At 41.6% G+C, this 18132-nt stretch overlaps 1 long non-coding RNA gene across 1 annotated transcript; it reads left to right on the forward strand.

Moving 5' to 3' along the window:
• The first annotated feature begins 4187 nt into the window (after nucleotides 1-4187).
• LOC120407386 lies at nucleotides 4188-12946 on the forward strand. The gene is made up of 3 exons (XR_005599930.1): nucleotides 4188-4248; nucleotides 4785-4897; nucleotides 11427-12946. It is a non-coding gene; the product is annotated as an uncharacterized LOC120407386 (long non-coding RNA).
• The last annotated feature ends 5186 nt before the right edge of the window (nucleotides 12947-18132 follow it).

The following is an 18132-nucleotide window of genomic DNA, read 5'->3' on the forward strand; positions in this document are numbered from 1 at the left end:
TAAGAGGAATCTTATTTTGTGGTGTTAATACATGGCAGCAAGGTATAGGGCCATGCACATTATTTCAGCAAAGAGTTGCAGCCTCGCTGTCTGCTCTTACCTTATTTGTCAGGAAGAACAAAGAGGTGCCTGGCATAATGGAGCCCTTCAGCTAACACTGTTTGCAGGCCAGTTTACCCTGCAGTTCTCAACTGTTTTGACTTTTCCAGCTGCCTACCAAATACTCGGAGAATTGGCTTGTGTAGAATCATATTAGCTTTTTAATACAAAAATTTCCAGTTCTGCTATGAAATCAAGATGAGGCAGGCCATAAAGCACATTCTGCTAAAGAAATAAATGGCACTATAAAGATATTGCAGAAAGGACAGGGCTGTTTTAAGCAGTATCTTTGTCTTATTTCTGCTCTTCAGGTTATTAATGTGATGCAGTCACAAACCAATATTTTTGGTAGACACTTAAACAGGCCAGGTGGGCAGTTAACTTCTGTTTAAATCCCCCATGCAAAAACAACAAATTTTCAGGCAGAACCCCTGTGGGTTTTTTAAAAATACAAATTATGTTGGCATATAATTTTGGATTGATATTTCTTTTTCTTGTAATGCATACTATCCGTTGTTGAAATATCCCTGTACTTGGCTAGGTTTTATTAACAAACACTCCAGGTACATACCATTAATACCTTGTCTGTTCTGTTCAGTTAATATGTCCTCTTTGATTCTTGCCTCTTCTGACCTTTATGAGGGGCCATTGAGGACGAAATTCATCCTATCATCTTCAGAAACTTCAATGTGAAAAGTATACATCACATAGAAAACCATACTGCGTACATTGCATACTGAACAGACACACTGCATAATAAAACATAGACTTCATATACTATTCAGTGAAGCAGATGCATTTTATATTGAAAAGAGTGATCTGTTACAGAATAGAACTCTTAGCTATGTCACCAGACAGCCTTTTTAGGGCAGTTGGTTTCAGCTCAGTCTGCAGTACTAGCCTGCTGTTAGGCTGTGTAAACCCTACATTCTGAAGGTAAAACAGGATTTACATGTCAGTTATACTATGACCTAAAAGAATAGCATTGTAGGGTTATACGTTGGGCTGGTTGAAAATTGGCATTTCTTGTCTCATGGAAATTCCAATATTCCAGTCATAGGGGAGTGTCATGACTAGGACGTGGGCAGGAGCAGGAGCTGGGAGTCAGACCAGGTCAGATCAGTTACCGGGTGGTCAGAGGGCAAACCAAAAGTCAAGGGTCCAAAGGCAGGCAGAGGCAGGCTACCAGGAGATCAGCAGCGGGACACAGACTTAAGAGCAGAACCACGAATCAGTAACCAAAGTCAGGCCAGCTCAGGATACCAAGAAGTCAAGCTGGGGAGCAGAGGCATAGTCCAGAGCAAGGTGGATTCCAACTGCATGAACAATTTCCTGTTCCTGTGCTGGGTTTATGTAGAAGCTGTGAAACAATCAAGACCTGCAGCATTCTGGAGTGAGAGGGAGTGAGCCTCCCAGCTGAGATGGTCAGACTTTGGCTAGCAGGCATTATGCTGGCACTCTAAAAAAATAACTGTGTAGACAGTGCTTTAAAATTGAGCCCACCCTAGTCCCTAGGCTTCAAAGCCTGAGCTCCAGTTAAAGTCACAACTTTGAAGTGCTGTCTACACAGTTATTTTTAGAGTGCTAGTGTGAGCCCCGCTAACCTTAGTCTGTTGACCAAGCCTGGGAGGCTTGCTGATGCTGAGTCCAAAACGCTGCATAGACATACCTACAGCTACTCAGTGATAGAGCCAGGATTAGAACTCAGGCCTCTTGACTTCTAGTTTGATGTATTTTCTGTGAGCTGAATCTTAGCAGCAATGTTCTGAGGTAGGGGTGTGTGTGGTAAACTAGTTCCAGAGCTAGCAACAGACCCATGTTACTGGTTTTGAGGTTCAATATTTTATTAGCTCTTAATCAGACTCCATGCTAGACTCTTTGCAAGACACTCTAGTTAAGGAAGAAGCAAGTAGTTGCAGTCTTTAAAAAAGTTTCTTCAGTTTTCTACCACTTGGGAAGAAATTCTCTCTGTTTAAAATGGGGAATATCACTGCATCTGGTAGAAACAACATATAGTGGATATACTTGCAGATACAATCAGTTTCCAAAGTCCTATATTTACACAGCAGAGAATTAACACCAGATTCCATAGGCTTCTATAGTGCAATGTTTGAGAGACACTGGTTTCTTCAATACTAAGATAGCTTACATGTAAACGTTATTTTGTACTGCACTAAAATTCAGTCCTTGGATTTCTTCCATGACTATTTGAACAGGATGCACATTTGTTATATATTGAGAGACAGATAATGCCAATCTAACCTATAATGAATGTGTGTGGACAGTAGTTTCCTGTTCAGTTATCTTTTTACAGGGAAAAAATCCCAGCAGGAATAATCTTTATTTTCTGACATGTGGCCATTTAGTTTCATTTGGTGATGGGATCACAGACATCACATGCTTGATTGTCTTCTCACACCAGTTCTACACTTGGGTTACTGCCCAAGCCGCGCCAAGGAAACATCTCTACATGCTCGTGCTCCACACCCTTCACTTCCTCACCCTCGTGTCCTGCCCCGACACAAAGTGGCGGGACCTCCTGCCACCTCTGGAGGGTGAGGAGCCACGGTGGGCCACACCTATACTCCACCCTGGTCCCGAGGCCTGCCGGGGATATCAGTTGGCGGCTCCTTCATGGGGCTGTGAGCACGGGAATGTATTTGGCGCGATTCACCCTTGTCCCAGACACCTGCCCCTTCTGTGGCGTGAGGGAGACCCTGGCGCACGTTTACTTAGAGTGTGCCAGGTTGCAGCCCCTATACCGGCTCCTCACGAACATACTGTTGCGTTTCTGGCTGCACTTTACCCCTCGCCTCCTTCTCTACGCACTCCCTATCCGTGGCTCCACAAAGTCACGGGACCTCCTGGTCAACCTCCTCCTCGCCCTGGCTAAAACGGCCATCTACACAACCAGGGAGAGGAGGTTGGCCAATGGAGACTCCTGTGACTGTGGGGCTTGTTTCCAATCCTCTGTCTGTTAACGTATCCAGGCAGAGTTCCTCTGGGCAGCGTCCACTGGCTGCCTTGACGCCTTCGAGGAGCAGTGGGCGCCGTCCGGGGTTCTCTGCTTGGTGTCCCTGTCAGGCTCCCTTCTTTTGACCCTCTGACCGCACTCCTCTCCTTGTTCTTTTATTAGTTGTCCCCCAAAATCAGTTGGGTTTTGAGGTCCTGTAGATCCTCCCCTTAGGCTGGCGGGGGGATCCTTTAGCAGTGGGTGGGCTTCCGCCCGCCCACTTCCCGGAACCCAATAGGCACACTGTTACAGTAATAACATTTTCTAAATTAGAATAATCTTTTTCATTCATATTTTACATTGAGATTTCATAGGGGTAGGAAATTCTGAGAGGAGTGAATGGTCCCCATCCATCACCATCTGCTACCCCTGGGGCAGGGGATGGGAAAAGGTGAGGGCAGCAAAATCCACTAGCTGTGTGGCAGTATTTCTGACCAGCATCACCCTGTGCCAGGGGAGTGGAGCAAACACAGGGGGAGGGGGGAAAAGTTGTCTGGGCTCCTTCCACCAAGTGGGTCCTGTGACGGGTTGGATCACAGAACCCCCCTTGGGAGCTGCCACCTGATGTGCCAGGACTACCTCCGCTCCTGCTTTCCCTGGCAGCTCAGGATCCCAGCACCCTGTCTTGCTGAGCCAGACACACCCCTTTGCTCCAACACAGACCCAGGGTCTGAATTACTTACCCCAAAGCTGCAGGTTCACCTGAAAGCAGCTCACAAAAGTGGGTTTGTCTTTAACACTCAGATGCCCAACACCCAATGGGGTCTAAAACCCAAATAAATCCATTTTACCCTATCTAAAGCCTATTATACAGGGCAAGCTCATAAATCGGTCACCCTCTAGAACACTGATAGAGAGAGATGCACAGTTGTTTGCTCCCCCAGGTATTAATACACATACACTCCCACTCCTGCCCTGAAGGGCTTAAAACAGCCCTGGGAGAGGGCTGTGGTAGGGGAAAACCTGGGCTGATTGGGGAAGTGGCTGCAGCGGGGCCACACCCCAATCAGGCCACAGCTGGCCCTTATAAGAGGGCAGTGCTTTCAGCGAGAGAGAGGGAGAAGGGCTGGCTGCTGGGAAGCTCCAGGCTGGCAATCCACCAAGCTGCAGGGCCTTGTCCTAAGGCCCCCATAGAGGTACTGGATTGCAGGGAGAGGCAGCAGGTCCCTGGCCTGTGATGAGTGGCTTATGCTGCAGTCTACCCCAGGGAGCAGGGGATAGTTGGTGACTGGCAGTAGCCTATGACTGAGGCGAGGGGGATAGGGGGTTGGGGTTCCTTGGGGAGAGGAGACCCTAAGAGTGAGGGGTTACTGTCAGGGGCAGCACCCCAGATAATGGGGCACCGGAGTCCTGGGAGGGACACGGGGGCCAAGCAGCAGTGGGACACTGTCCTGCAGAGGGTGCTCCAAGGCTAGAAAATGAGCTAATTCCCAGGACACCAGCAGGAGGCACTGCAGGGGTGAGTTCCACCCTGCTACATGGAGTAATTTGATTGACTCCTGCTGAGTTACACCTGACTTACACAAGTGTAAACCAGAGGAGAATCAGGCCCATTCACAGCAATGAGAATCTTCTCCCCAAAATAAATTTTACAAAATGAACTTGTCTTTCCAGTAGACATTCCCCAAGGAAAAATTTACTTGTGTATTTTTTGTTTGTTTGTTTTTTGTAGGTTTTATCAGGGTATTTGGAAATTTGAGGGGAGAGAGAGTCTGAACTGGGATTCAGAACTGAGCAAGTGGAAACCTTAGTAATCAGGAGAAAACAGTACCCACTGATTCTCAGGTATTTTCACTTATCTGTTTTTTGATTCAAGTACAAGTTTCTGATTTGTGTCCTTCTACCCTACCAGTAATTAATGATTCATTTATGCAGTGCTTTTGTTTCATATCTTACAGTGCATACAAACTTAACTGAGATCTTGTTGCAAGTTTAGAACATTTTCAATCCATTTTTTTTTCAGCATTCTCATGGTATTCTCAATAGGGATGTAATATGTTAAGATCTCATATGTTGTTGAGAGGACAAAAAATTAGACTGCAATTTTTGTAAAATCTGTGCTCTCATGATAAATATTCAAAATTGTGTTAGTCCAAGCTCACTTTTGTGAAGAGATCATACAACCACTTTCCCAGAACCATCTGCTTATGTTAACTGCTTGTTCCCATTTCAAAGGTGGTCTTATTGATAAGCTTCGGAACAGCACCTTAAGGAAAGATAAGCAAGTTAAGGGGGACAGTAATTAGGAAATGGATCTGTTGACTAATAGAAGTCTACAGCTTTGAAGATGGTGTCTTGATATTTCACTTACCTCTATTAGAAACAATTGTTACTGGCAACTTTCAATGATTTGCAAGTTGTCAGTTACAATTTGTAACTTTTTTCCTCCTCCTGACTTTACAGAATAGTCTTCCCAGAAATGGATTAAACATATTGATTCCTTCTCTCTTAGGTACCTGGAATGAGTTTAGACTATGCTACTTGTGCATTTATAATTTTATTTATCTCTGGGTTGCAACTTATTAAAAGCCATGAAGCCTAACAAATATGGCAAAGCATACATAATACCAATGACCTTTAAGATCAGCACTTCAAGAGTTATTGTAGTTCTGTGCTTTTTAAAGGTGCTTTATTTTCTGATAAGTTATTGCTCCTGTAAAATCAACATTTATTGTGACTGAACCAGTAGCATAATTAAACCATTTAATACTGCTGTGTGTGTGTGTGTGTGTGTGTGTGTGTAAAATGAGTTCTGACTTCATTACATTGCTCTTATTTTATAATTTTCAAAGTTTGGAGTTAAGTGGAAAGTTGCTGTCGGAAATATGGAAGAGAAAATAACATCAGAAAGCAAGTGTGCTAGGAAATAGAAAACACACACATTCACCTCAATCTATTTTTGTTTCCTTTTTTGGTAATGAACACTTTGTTAAAGTAACTACTTTATTAAAGTAACTACTGCTCTGTGGTACACAAAAATAAACACAGAGAATAATAATTGCTAGACATGGGCCAAATCAAAAACCTTTTCATCAACTGCCTCCCACCAACCTGAGTGCTTCATAAATGGAACAGAAGCCAAATCAAAATCCCCAGCTAACGAGGTTTTGCAAAATTCAAACCCAGTCTTGTCTGCCTTCCTGTTACTTGTTCTGTAGCCCACATAGACATGGACTATGTCTTTAAAATAAAATATACACAGCAAGTGAACCAGCCTTAAAAAGAAGGGCCATATCATGGTCCAGTCTTGTCTGGCCATCTCAGGGCATAAGGGTAAGGCCTCCCCTCATCACTACTGCAGGCACGAGGGAAAGCAGGGATTCTGTGACCAACATTCCACTTTTACAGCCATGCAGGTGGACACGGAGTGGGTGGAGGGGCGCAGGGCAACAATGCAATACTGAGCTGACACACAGGTAGACAATGATACGATACATGCCAGGGCCAGCAGCAGACTACTACCCCCTTTGGAAGAATGGAGCAGGGAAGGAATTGTGTATCTTTATATCACAGTTCCTTCTCAGGACTCCTTCAGGAGGGGCACAGCCGTATGTGCCCAGGCTACAGAGAAGGGATGAAATCTTGGCCTCATTGAAGACGGTGAGAGTTCTGCCACTGCCTTCAGCAGAGCCGGGGTTCTACCCAAAGTGTCTCTATCTGTACAAGTACGTTGTGTTTAACCCATATTTCTGACCCTGTTTATATTTTTGATACTCATTTTTAATACACCTGGGATCTGATTCCCAGCTGATGTAAATTGTCATAGTTCCACTGATTGCAGAGGAACTATGACGACTTATGCTAGCTGAAGATCTGGCCCCATCTTTCTCATTAATTCTGTCCATAACCAGAATGAGCTTCTTCCTAATTATTACTTTACTGGACATAAGCTAACCTAGAATAATTGTGATGAGAAGCCATTAAGTAATTCTGTTCAATCTGAAAAAGCATACAAAAAGTCCTGAACCTTATTGGAACCTGAATTTCTTTGAGGCTATTTCCCCAAACAGGGCTCTTTCCCAGAAGCCCTTCCTCCTCTGCTTTGTACTTCTTTCACTGTTTGACCACCATCAGGCTATGGTGATGCTCCAATGATAGACACTACTCAGAACCCTAAATACGTTCTTCACTTGTCCTTGACTCCTTCTGTGTATTCAGTGTGGCTGTCTCCTTCCTGTCTCTGTAGTAATGTCAGATTTCCTTGCAATGTTGCCTCAGACTACACTACTCTGCCACAGGAATCATGGCAGGTTTAAGGTCCAATATCTTGTGATTCTGCCAATCTAGACCTGGGAGTTTTATATCATTACAGAGGGAGAGACATCGTTTTCCACATTTGTTTCCAGCCCTGTGAAGTCTCAAGATTTTCAAGATGTGATATCTTTTAATATTTTGAGTATCATACAGGTTTCTAAGATTTTTTTTTTAATTATTCCTTTTCCTTTGAAGTTGGTACAGGTGGCTTCATGGTCACTAAGATGCCTGGCTTTACAGATGGAGAAATCGCTGCGGGTGGAGAAGGAATTCTACAGAGAATTCTTTCCTGGGTGCATGCTGCTGAGCATGCTTGCCCACATGCTCAGGGTTTAACTGATCGCCATATTTGGGATCGGGAAGGAATTTTCCTCACGGGCAGATTGGCAGAGGCCCTGGAGGTTTTTTTGCCTTCCTCTGCAGCATGGAGCATGGGTTCTCTGCAGCTTGAGGTCTTCAAACCACAATTTGAGGACTTCAATAACTCAGACATAGGTTAGGGGTTTGTTACAGGAGTGGGTGGGTGAGATTCTGTGGCCTGCATTGTGCAAGAGGTCAGACCAAGGTCAGAAGGGACCATTATGATCATCTAAAGTCTATGAGTCTATGGGGTAGTAATGCAACATTTTACAATGCCCTCAAATATTTTGCAAATACTTTTTTCCCTTTCAAATATGTGGCAAATATGTAATATGTGATAGTACCATATGAAGGTTTTATTGGCACTTCTTTGAGATAACCTGCATAAATAACCCACAGCTTTTACAAAAAAAAAAAAAGGAAGAGAGGTGGGAAAATATTAATTTCTTTCCCTTTATTCAAAGTCCAAAAATGGAAAATGTTTTGGTTTTCAGAAGCCAAAATGAAACTTTTTTTGGTTTGTTTCAAAATGTTGATTCAAAATGAAAGATTTTTTTTTTAAAGGTAACTGATCTTGACACTTTCCACTGGATAATGTCAGCTTCAATGAAAGCATGTTTTCTGACTGGGAACTTGTCACAAATACTACTAGTTATCTGTACATTTGAGGAGCTTCATGTTTGACATTCATTCTGTAACATGAAAGATGTTGCATTTTTTAAGTGTACTGCTGTGGTGAGGTGATAGTATAGGCATACATGTTGTAAGTCTCAAATATTTTGGTTTTGGTCCTACAAAAAGAATTTGATCTTTTGGTTAAGGCATTGGATTGGATCTCAGGAGATCCAGGCTCAGTTTGCAGCTCTGCAGAGACTTCAACTGTGACCTTGAACAAGCCATTTAATCCCTCAATGCCTCAGATTCCTACATATAAAATAGTGATGATATTTCCCTACCTTAAAAGGGTATTATAGATATAAAATAATAAATATCTGAGAGGCATTCTGTTACTACAGTAATGACACCATGCCTGTTTTTCACTATCTTACAATACATCTTGTGGATTTCAGTATAAATCAATATCCTGCCAGAGTAACAGTTCGTTTTTCACACTAACTACTTTAAACTTTATCACATTGGCAAATAGCTTTCTCATAATGGGATATATTTTTCCATTTTTCCTTTTTATAATGTTTGTTTTCAGAAAAAAAATTGATCATACAATAAACAAAGAAAATCTGGTCTATCGGACATTAGAATAATGACTTGAACTAGAAGAATTACACTTAACTCATTGTATTTTGTATCTTTTATGGAAAACCAAAGCAAGGTTGCTTAGATGCATAATCCAAAGAATTATTGACACACAAAGAATTTGAATATTCTATGCAGGTCAAATTTAGTAGGTGAACTAATCTTCACGGCTAGGGTGTTTTTGTGGGGTTTTTTTTTTGCACAGGTATTTGTGGTAATGACATTCCATTAGCCTCAAAGTTCTGCAACTCACATGAATTAAGTTTCATTTTCTTTAGCTCTGGGTAATGAGAACATCCACAGTTACATCAGATCCCATTTTGTCCATGGAGATCCATTCAGTTTCCCCACTCTACGTAAAATAGATTGACAAGAACCTGATTTGCCCATCTGCTGTTAAGGAAGCATGTATATGCAGATCCTTCCAAATGTCATTCCCAAGAGCTTGAGTGATGGACTGGACTCTGACCTGAGGAGAAGAAAAAGTTTGACCATATAAGTGCTGTGTGAAAGAATGTGTGTCCCCCCTCCCCCCACCTGAAGAGCATGCCTTCGGCTTCTGAAACCATGGAGCCACTGCACACTTCTCAGCTCTATCCACCTTGTACTGAGGACAGGATTTAGTTCAAAATCAGGGTTGATGTATTAAGAGAGAAAATCTACAGCTCAGGAGCTGGAATCTGTTTAGACAGTAAAAGGTGACAATGCCTTTTCCCTCCGTATTTACAATAGATCATTATGGTATCAGAGAATCTGATGAACAGCAGTTTGTGGACACTGACTGATTTACATGACAGTGGTGTTATCTGCTTTGCTTTACTTTATAAAGTGTTTTACTTGTATATCTCCTTAGCTATCCATATGTAATGGCTATTAGCCTTTTTAATGAATAAACCATGTTTTAAGATGTTCCTAAATGTGGCAATGTGAAAGTTTCAGAAACACTGTTATCCTGTGGATCTGTAATCTGGGCCTCAGGAACATATTTACACACTGAGCCAAAACTGTCCAGGAAGGAATCCATTGTAAATCATAGAGATTAGAGATGGCAAAGACCTGTTGGATCATCATGTCCATAACCCTGTATATAAGGACACTGTTTCCCACTAGATGATATATCGGCTGCTAAACTGGCATTATACTTTCTTAGCCAAAATGCCAAGGAGAGGCCAGCTCTTACTAGGTCAATAAAACTGAGCATTTAAATATTCTTACACAATAGAGATGAGTACTGTAGTGTATGGACCAAAACAGTCCAGCAGATCAGCTCCCATTGCCATACATAGTTTGAAATTGTTAAAAGTCAAAACTAACCCGAAGCTGTATCCCGAAGCTCAAAAGATTTTCGTTTATTTAAATAAAGAGATTTTCAAGCCTCAGTACTTCTGGGTACTAGGCAGGAATGGAGGTGACAGTTCCATATACTTTGAGAGACTGCTCTTTTGTATTTCAGCCTAGACACTGGAAGTAAGAAATAAAGAAAGCTCACCAGCAAACCTTTCTCTTGGAAGCTTTCCAACTGAGTTGTATAGATCAGATCTCTGTAGCTGAGCTTCATCATCTGAATTTTTGGGCACTTACCTGAACCAAATCTTTTAAAGAGAACTCATCACTAGTTTAAACATATTTGATGGCTTTTGTATGTAATGTGTGAATGAGTCTTGGTAAAAGTTACAGTATACATGGTATTCCACAATGCGTCTCAGGGATTTCTACATCAAATTTCCTGAGTTTACAAGTGAAAGAACATCAGCCCTGTGATTGAAAATTAAAATGTGATTTTTTATCACTATCTGTGGCCACTGGTGTGTTATAGGTGTAATTAAAATGACACTAAAGTATGTATCTCCACAAAGTGCTCCCCACCATGTGTTTATTAGAGTCACTTGTCAGAGGCAAACCAGCCATTAAGGTTATTCAAACAAAAAAGTTCAGATAAGAATTAATTCAGGGAAGTCCTATGGCCTGTGTGATACAGGAGATCAGACTAAATGATTATCATGGTCCCTTCTGGCTTGATCTATGAAAACTGAGACAATTAAAGTAAAACCATATTGTAGCTCTTAATTTGTCCCACTACATGTTAATATCACAGGAGGCGATGTGCCACCTATGCTGTAAGCAGTATGTAGGTCCCAAGGGAAGAAAGAAGTAGAACTTTGTCAGGCCTCTTGCTTTCTGTGCTTTTACTGAGAGACCTTGAGGGTAAGGACACATCTTGACATTCCCCTATTCTTTGTTGAATGGTGTAAGGGCTTTGGAGTTTATTTAAACTGGAGCATTTGTTTAAAGCTTGTAAGACCATTTTGATAATTTAAAGTATATGCTGATGTAGCATTTCTGCCCAGAATCGGTAAATCTCTTTTTACAGTAAATGTGAAATCCTACAATTCTGACTAACTGCCTTTTTTTCCCCCCCTTGATACTCACTCTGTTTATTCCCAAGGTGACCTGGTAATTTAACTCAGCTCCCCACACCCTCTCGAGCATTTGGGTTGACTTGCAGAGAAGATCTAGACCCGGGCCTTTACCTTTTGTGCAATACAAAGTTGCGGTTAACGACATCTCTATGATCACTGAACACTAGAACAAAAAAGCTATTCTTCATGAAAATTAGAACCACACATCACGCTTTAAAAAAACCCAACAACCCTGATAAAAAACAAACTCTGGAAGCCTCTGATTATGGGGGAAGATAAAGAAGATACAATAATGCATTTCCCAGAATGACAGCTACTGATATCTGCAAACGGCCTTCACTAGAAGAAAGAAAGCACACTGCTCCAATCAATACACTGATAGTCTGTAATGTAAAGATTAAGATCAGAATATTTAAAAATTTAATACTTGGCCTCTTCTTATAGCACTTTGGAAGTCAATATCTTTAGAAACCTGGTCCACTTCCCTGCTTTGAAAGCATTATATATTTAAGGTTCCTAAATAATTCATCCAGTCCATGTGATTAAAAATGTAAAAAGTAAGTCCATCCATTATCTTCTGCAGCTGCTGCCTGGATATTAGTTTTTCTAACGGCTCAGTATTCTTTCTTCCTATGCTTAATTGAGACTTAAATGGATACATTAAAGGAAGAGCGCATAAGCACCGCCCATCTACTAAAATCAAAAGGACACTTACTGTTCCTTGGAGGATACCACATATGCAAATATATACACACCCATCTCCAATATTTACGTTTAATATCCCCTTTAAAATGAGATTATTCCACCATCAAAAGTTATTTTGATTTAATGGGGGAAAGCCAGCATTATGATTTACTCTCTTCACCTTTACTGTCACTTCCACAGTGTTGAAATGTGTATATTATGACTTGTTAGGCATACAGGGCTGTAGCCTGCTTGATTTATGTAATTAAAGTTAATGAGACTACTCCTCTGACGAAGGCAAGCAGGGTTTGTCCAAAATGTATAAACTCGGAGGACAGGGATCTTGACTTCTTGTTTGTTTGTAAAGCACCTAGCACCCCTTATGTGTTGGTAAAAGTGATAAAATATTACGAATGTTTTAAAAACTCATTTCCTGTGCTTGTCTCCTACCTGTTCCCTTCTTAGAAGTCACATAAAACTGAACTGCACAGCTACTTAAAAAAAATTAGTTTGTAAGTTCCAAATTAATTCTCAGGATAGAAGTGCAGCCTTGAAATTAAAAAAAACATATATATGTAAATACTTTGACATTTGAAATAAAATGTGTGCGGCGGGCAAATCAGTTCTCCCTTCACTCACCTGCCAAGTTCACAGTTCTGTGTTTCCTTTTGCAACAGCTGAGGCTTCATCACCACGTAAAACAGTGAAGAGAAATCATCCAGGGAAAATGTTCCCTCTGCTTTTTTAGCTGGTTGCAATCTCAGACGGAGATAGGAAGAAATGATTTCAGATTGTTGGTGCTAAAGTAAAAATATTAGAGCTGCATAAGAAAAAAAATGCTTTTAAAATGTTGTCCACAAAAGAGCACACTTTTTTAAAATACAAAATGTAAGAAAAATGTTCCAGTTTTTGACCAGCTATAATAAATGCATGTGTAATTTTTGTCCATGGTATATAGAGCTGCATTGTGCCTTGAATGCACAGCCCTGCATTTGAGAGTGGCCCACCACACAGCAAGAACCACAGTTGGGATTCTTAGCGTGTGCTCCACAGTGAGAGAGACATAGCCCTAATTTCACTCTCTCCACTGTTGGGGGAGTTTAGTGCTGCTGCACACCCTAACTATTTGTCTTCCTTCACCCCTGGGATCAGCTCACAGCTTGGCTGATATTTTATTAGCATCAGTTCTTGCTCCTCTTGAAGTCGTGAGAGTTCTGCCATTAGCTTCAGTGGCTCTTGTCAATTTTTATTCTGAAATGTTTTCAGCAGAATAGCTTTCTCCATTCACCTGTTAAGCAGCTTTTTTAATTAATTAGCTTTGCAGTTCATTTTTGGAGCATGGCATGCGCTGTATTTTGCTTCTTTTGAAATCAGTGGCTCATAGGGGCTTGGGGGACCACAAGGAAAGAGTGAATTCCAAGCCCAAGAAAATCCGACTGCCAGCCCTTTCAGACAAGGAGATTGTTAGCTCATATGAGTCAACCACGGTTATCTGCTGCAGTATTACATAGGGACAGAGGAGTTCTCTCAAGTAGTCATAATTAGAAACATTGAGTTCTTTAGAGGTCAAACCCAATGCCTTCAGCTTCACCTGGAAAACATTGGGTAGCTAAGGAAACTATATCAGAGAGCACAGGCATGATGTGTCCTGATGGAAAATACTACTTTGTAAACCGGCAGACACATTCTGTGCTAGGTGTAGTTTCTGAATGGTTTTTAAGGCCATGCAGAACACATTGCAATGAGCGGGTCATGCTCGTACAGAATGTGTTGCAGTAAATCTGTGTAGAAGGTATGCTTATGCAGAGGCTATTCCAGTAATGCAATGCTGAGATGAGACAGGCTTGGATAATTGGGGTGAAGTCACCATTCTGAAGAAAAGGCTGCAACCTTTTTAAAGAGCAGATGTTAAAAAGGCACTAGTAGCAAGCGCTTGTACCTGAATATTCAGAAACAGCTGACCCTTAGTGATGAATGATGGGCCATACTCCCTTCTATTAGGAGTTTTGATAAAATCAACTCCATTTCTTCCCCCATTCTGATCAGAATCATTTCAGTTGCACCTGGGATGAGTCTCAGCCAGCCCTTGTCCATGGTCTACTCTCTGTCAAACACAGGTTAAATCACTGTCAGTTGCATAAGAGAGGGAAATATAAATCAGGATGACATCAGAATCCCATTGCTATATATGATGGGACAACTGTGGCAGGGAAAATGATCCAGACAAGGGTTTGATGGCACCCTTTGCAACAATGATCACTTACACATGTCCAATTACTTTATGTAAATGTGATAAGACACAAATAAATGTAAACTTGGCGCTCGCTGATGTCTTACAGTAGCTTGTCTTTATAGTAATAATGCCTCAAATAAGTCTTGTGTACCCACCCTCCAAAAAGAGAAAGGGTTTTAAATGTTGTGTAATTAAGCAATTAGTCTTGTTTTCTTCCCTTGAGAGATTTAAACTCCCACAGGCTTCTTCAAGTGCTCTCCTTATTTATAAGTTGTGCTGATCCAATCAGGGAATACAAAAATACCATGTGATTTATGGAACCAATCACAACTAGCCAACACAGCTTCAATTTTGAACATTGAATACTAATAGTGAACTGTTTATGATCAGTCCACCCAAAAAATCAGGTGATTTAGTTTAACGAATAGTTTCAGGGAAATTGTGATCTGTTCGGTCATTCCACAAGCATAAAACGAGGCTAAATTCATTGAGTACATTATCCACTGTGAATTATTTGCTCAACTGTAACAAACAATAGTTTAATTCCCTCTTCCTCTAGTCATAGCTCACTTCTAGATTTGTCTCTTGTACATAGTTTAAATAATCTTCTCTCAGGAGTTACATTTGCTGCCCTTTGGGAGCTGTGAGTTAGGGCTACACAGAGACATGAATGCATTGCTAAATAACATGAAAATTCCCTTCTTTCCATCACTGATATTGCTGCAAATGCCTTTTCCCCTTTGTGTTTGCTAAATAGGTTTTATTTAATAACCTACAGAGTAATGAGATGGAAATCCTTGCTGGACTGGTAGACTGAACACTAGGAGGAGAGGTCTGCTTTGTCCTTCAAAATCAAGCTGCAATTGGATCTGACTCATTTTGCAACTATGGCATGTATTTTAAAGCAATTACTAATAATGAAATAAGATCACAGTTCTGTGCCATCACGAAGAACATTCACCTCTGACCTTTCTGGACCAGATGTAACAATCATATACCATATGATCAATGTGTAACCATTCTCTGAAATCTGTGTGTTCTTTTAAAATGCCCCCCCACCCCTGCAATTACTACTTATTTCTTCAGCCTCTCAGTTAAGCTTTAATTTTTTTTCAATCAGTGATGTGCTGCCAATATTTTAAGAAGGGATTCCCTCAAAATACATACATACATAAAAATAAAATAAATTCTGCCTTAGCATTTTGATCTACCTTCCATCAAATAATCACTCACTATTTTTTCCTCCCCTCCTCTGGAACAGTTTTGAAAATTCAGGCCTTAAACAACTCTGTGCCTCAATTTCTCTATTCATAGAGTCAGGGAGTTTTAAGCAATAAGGGACTATTATATCACCTAGTCTAACCACCTGTGTAAAACAGACCATATATTGCATCCAGTTAATCCTGTATTAATCCCATTAATTTGCACATCTGTATAATGATGCCTGCCTGCATCACAGGGGTACTGAGGCATACTTTTAAAGCATTTTGAAATCTTCTAATTGATGGTGCCACAGAAGTGTAAAGTATAATTATTATTTCAACCAAGAAGATTACAAGATTAGCAAACAAACTAATGGATTTGTTTGGTGACTGAGGCCTTTCTGATATTAGAATTATATGAACTAATTTTTCAACCGTTTTTAAATTAATGCTATACAAACCTTAATTGGTTCTGATCAGAAGTGAGTAAAAGGGCAGTTTAAAAAAAGTCATGCTACTTAAATTAGCATTATTAATATTTTTTTCATCTACACACAACTTGGCTATATCACTACTGTAGATCTTAATGCACACACTGATACAAATTATAGCCCTGCATGAGTTAATTTTCTAAAGTCATAAATCCTTATCAGAACCTGAAATTGCCGTGTTTTGTCTGAACATAGAAATTGCCATTCTGGATCAGAACAGTGCTCAAACTAGTCTGTTATCCCCTCTCCAAGAGTTGTCAGAATTAGATGCTTGAAAGAGAGTTGCAAAGAAAAAATAACTTATTCACAGCATTGGTGGATTTCTTCCTAATACGGTGACCAGATGTCCTGATTTTATCGGGACTGTCCTGATATTTGCTTGTTTGTCGGGACACTGGACAAACAAGCAATTTTGCCCTCCGCTCTGGCACAGGGGGAACCAGGAGGGGCTGTTGTCCCCCCGCTCCACCCCTCCTTCCCCCATTGGATCCCTCCCCAAATCCCCGCCCTGGCCCTGCCCCTCACCCTGCCCCCTCACTGCCCCATTGGATCCCTCCCCAAATCCCCATCCTGGCCCCACCTCTTCCCCAAGCATGCCGCATTCCTCCTCCCTCCCAGGCTTGCGCTGATCAGCTGTATGGCTGTATGGTGGCGCAAGCCTGGAGGGAGGGGGTGGCCCCCAGCACTCACCCTACAAACTGTTCCAGTCCAGCTTCTCCAGGAAGGTGAGCACGGCCCGGCAGAAATCCCTAGGGTGACCAGATGTCCTGATTTTATAGGGACGGTCCCGACATTTGGGGCTTTTTTTTTATATGGGGTCCTATTACCCCCCACCACTTGTCCCGATTTTTCACACTTGCTGTCTGGTCACACTAGCGATCCCGCAGCAGCTCCCTCCGCCCGAGCCCCCAGTAGAAGGTGAGGCAGGCCTGGGCTTCCTGCGCCGCGCCCATGGCTCACAGAGCGGCCCGGCCCGGGTGGAGAGTGTGTCCGGGAAGTGAGCCAGGCTGCCCTGGGGATCTAGCACTTGGCAGCTCTGGGCCGGGGCACGTTCAGCTGTTGCTGCCACCATAGAGTCGGGTGGAGACGGGGCTGTGCTGCCTAGTGGTGGCGGCAGGCGGGGGTGGGGGCGCTCCAGCAACTTTTTTTTTTCCCTCCGCCTCCAGCTTTTTTTTCTCCTCCCCCTGCATCCCGATATTTCATCTTTGTCATTCCTAACCACCAGCAGTTAGTGGGGTTTACCTCCCATATTGGTTTGGTTTATTCTTTCTGATATGACTGTATTGGTTCTCATTTTCCATGTAAACGTCTAATCTTTTTTTTTTTAATTCTACTAAGTTATTGGTCTAAATGCTATCTTGTAGCAATGAGTTCCAGAGATTAATAATGCACTGTGTTAAAATGTACTTCCTTTTATCATATACATTCCTTTTAAATATATTCCCTTTCACTGGATAGCCCCTGGGTTTTGTATAAAGATAACTTCTAATTAAAACCACCCAATTCACTTTCTCTGTATCATTCTGTATATCTCTATTGTATAGCCTCTTATTTACAGTATCTTAGCTACTAAACAGCCCCAGACTTTCTCACTTCATACCATCTTTTCCACATCTCCAAAGATGCCACCTGACTCTGGACCACTCCTATTTTTATTATCCAAATTTATCTGAAATTCAGCTCAGTTCTAGTTCTGAAATTTGTGTTTCATTTTGATAAACATCTAAAAGGGTAGCCAAAAGTTGTAAGGGTCTTTGAGGATCCCCTTTCCATATATCCCAGCTCCTTTCCTCACTACAAAACCCATTTTCCTTCCACAGGCATTAGCCCCCTGCATCCTTCAGCTGCTTTTGGCATAATATTTTGCATATGATGCCTCTGACCTAATGTACTAGATTCTCATTCCTAGAAGACCCAGTGGTATTTCTGGGAGTACCTTCACACTGTGACAGAATTAGCATTTCCAGCATTGTAATGACATTCTTGGCAATAAGAACTTCTGGGAATATTTCATCTACTATTTACTGAGCACCAACCTTGAGGGAAAACACAGGGCCTGATCCTCAGCTAGTATAAAGCCAAGCGCCATTGGCTTTTAATGGAGGTGTGTTGATTTACACCA

Source organism: Mauremys reevesii, linkage group 6, assembly GCF_016161935.1.
Source record: "Mauremys reevesii isolate NIE-2019 linkage group 6, ASM1616193v1, whole genome shotgun sequence".
NCBI classification, from domain to species: domain Eukaryota; kingdom Metazoa; phylum Chordata; order Testudines; family Geoemydidae; genus Mauremys; species Mauremys reevesii.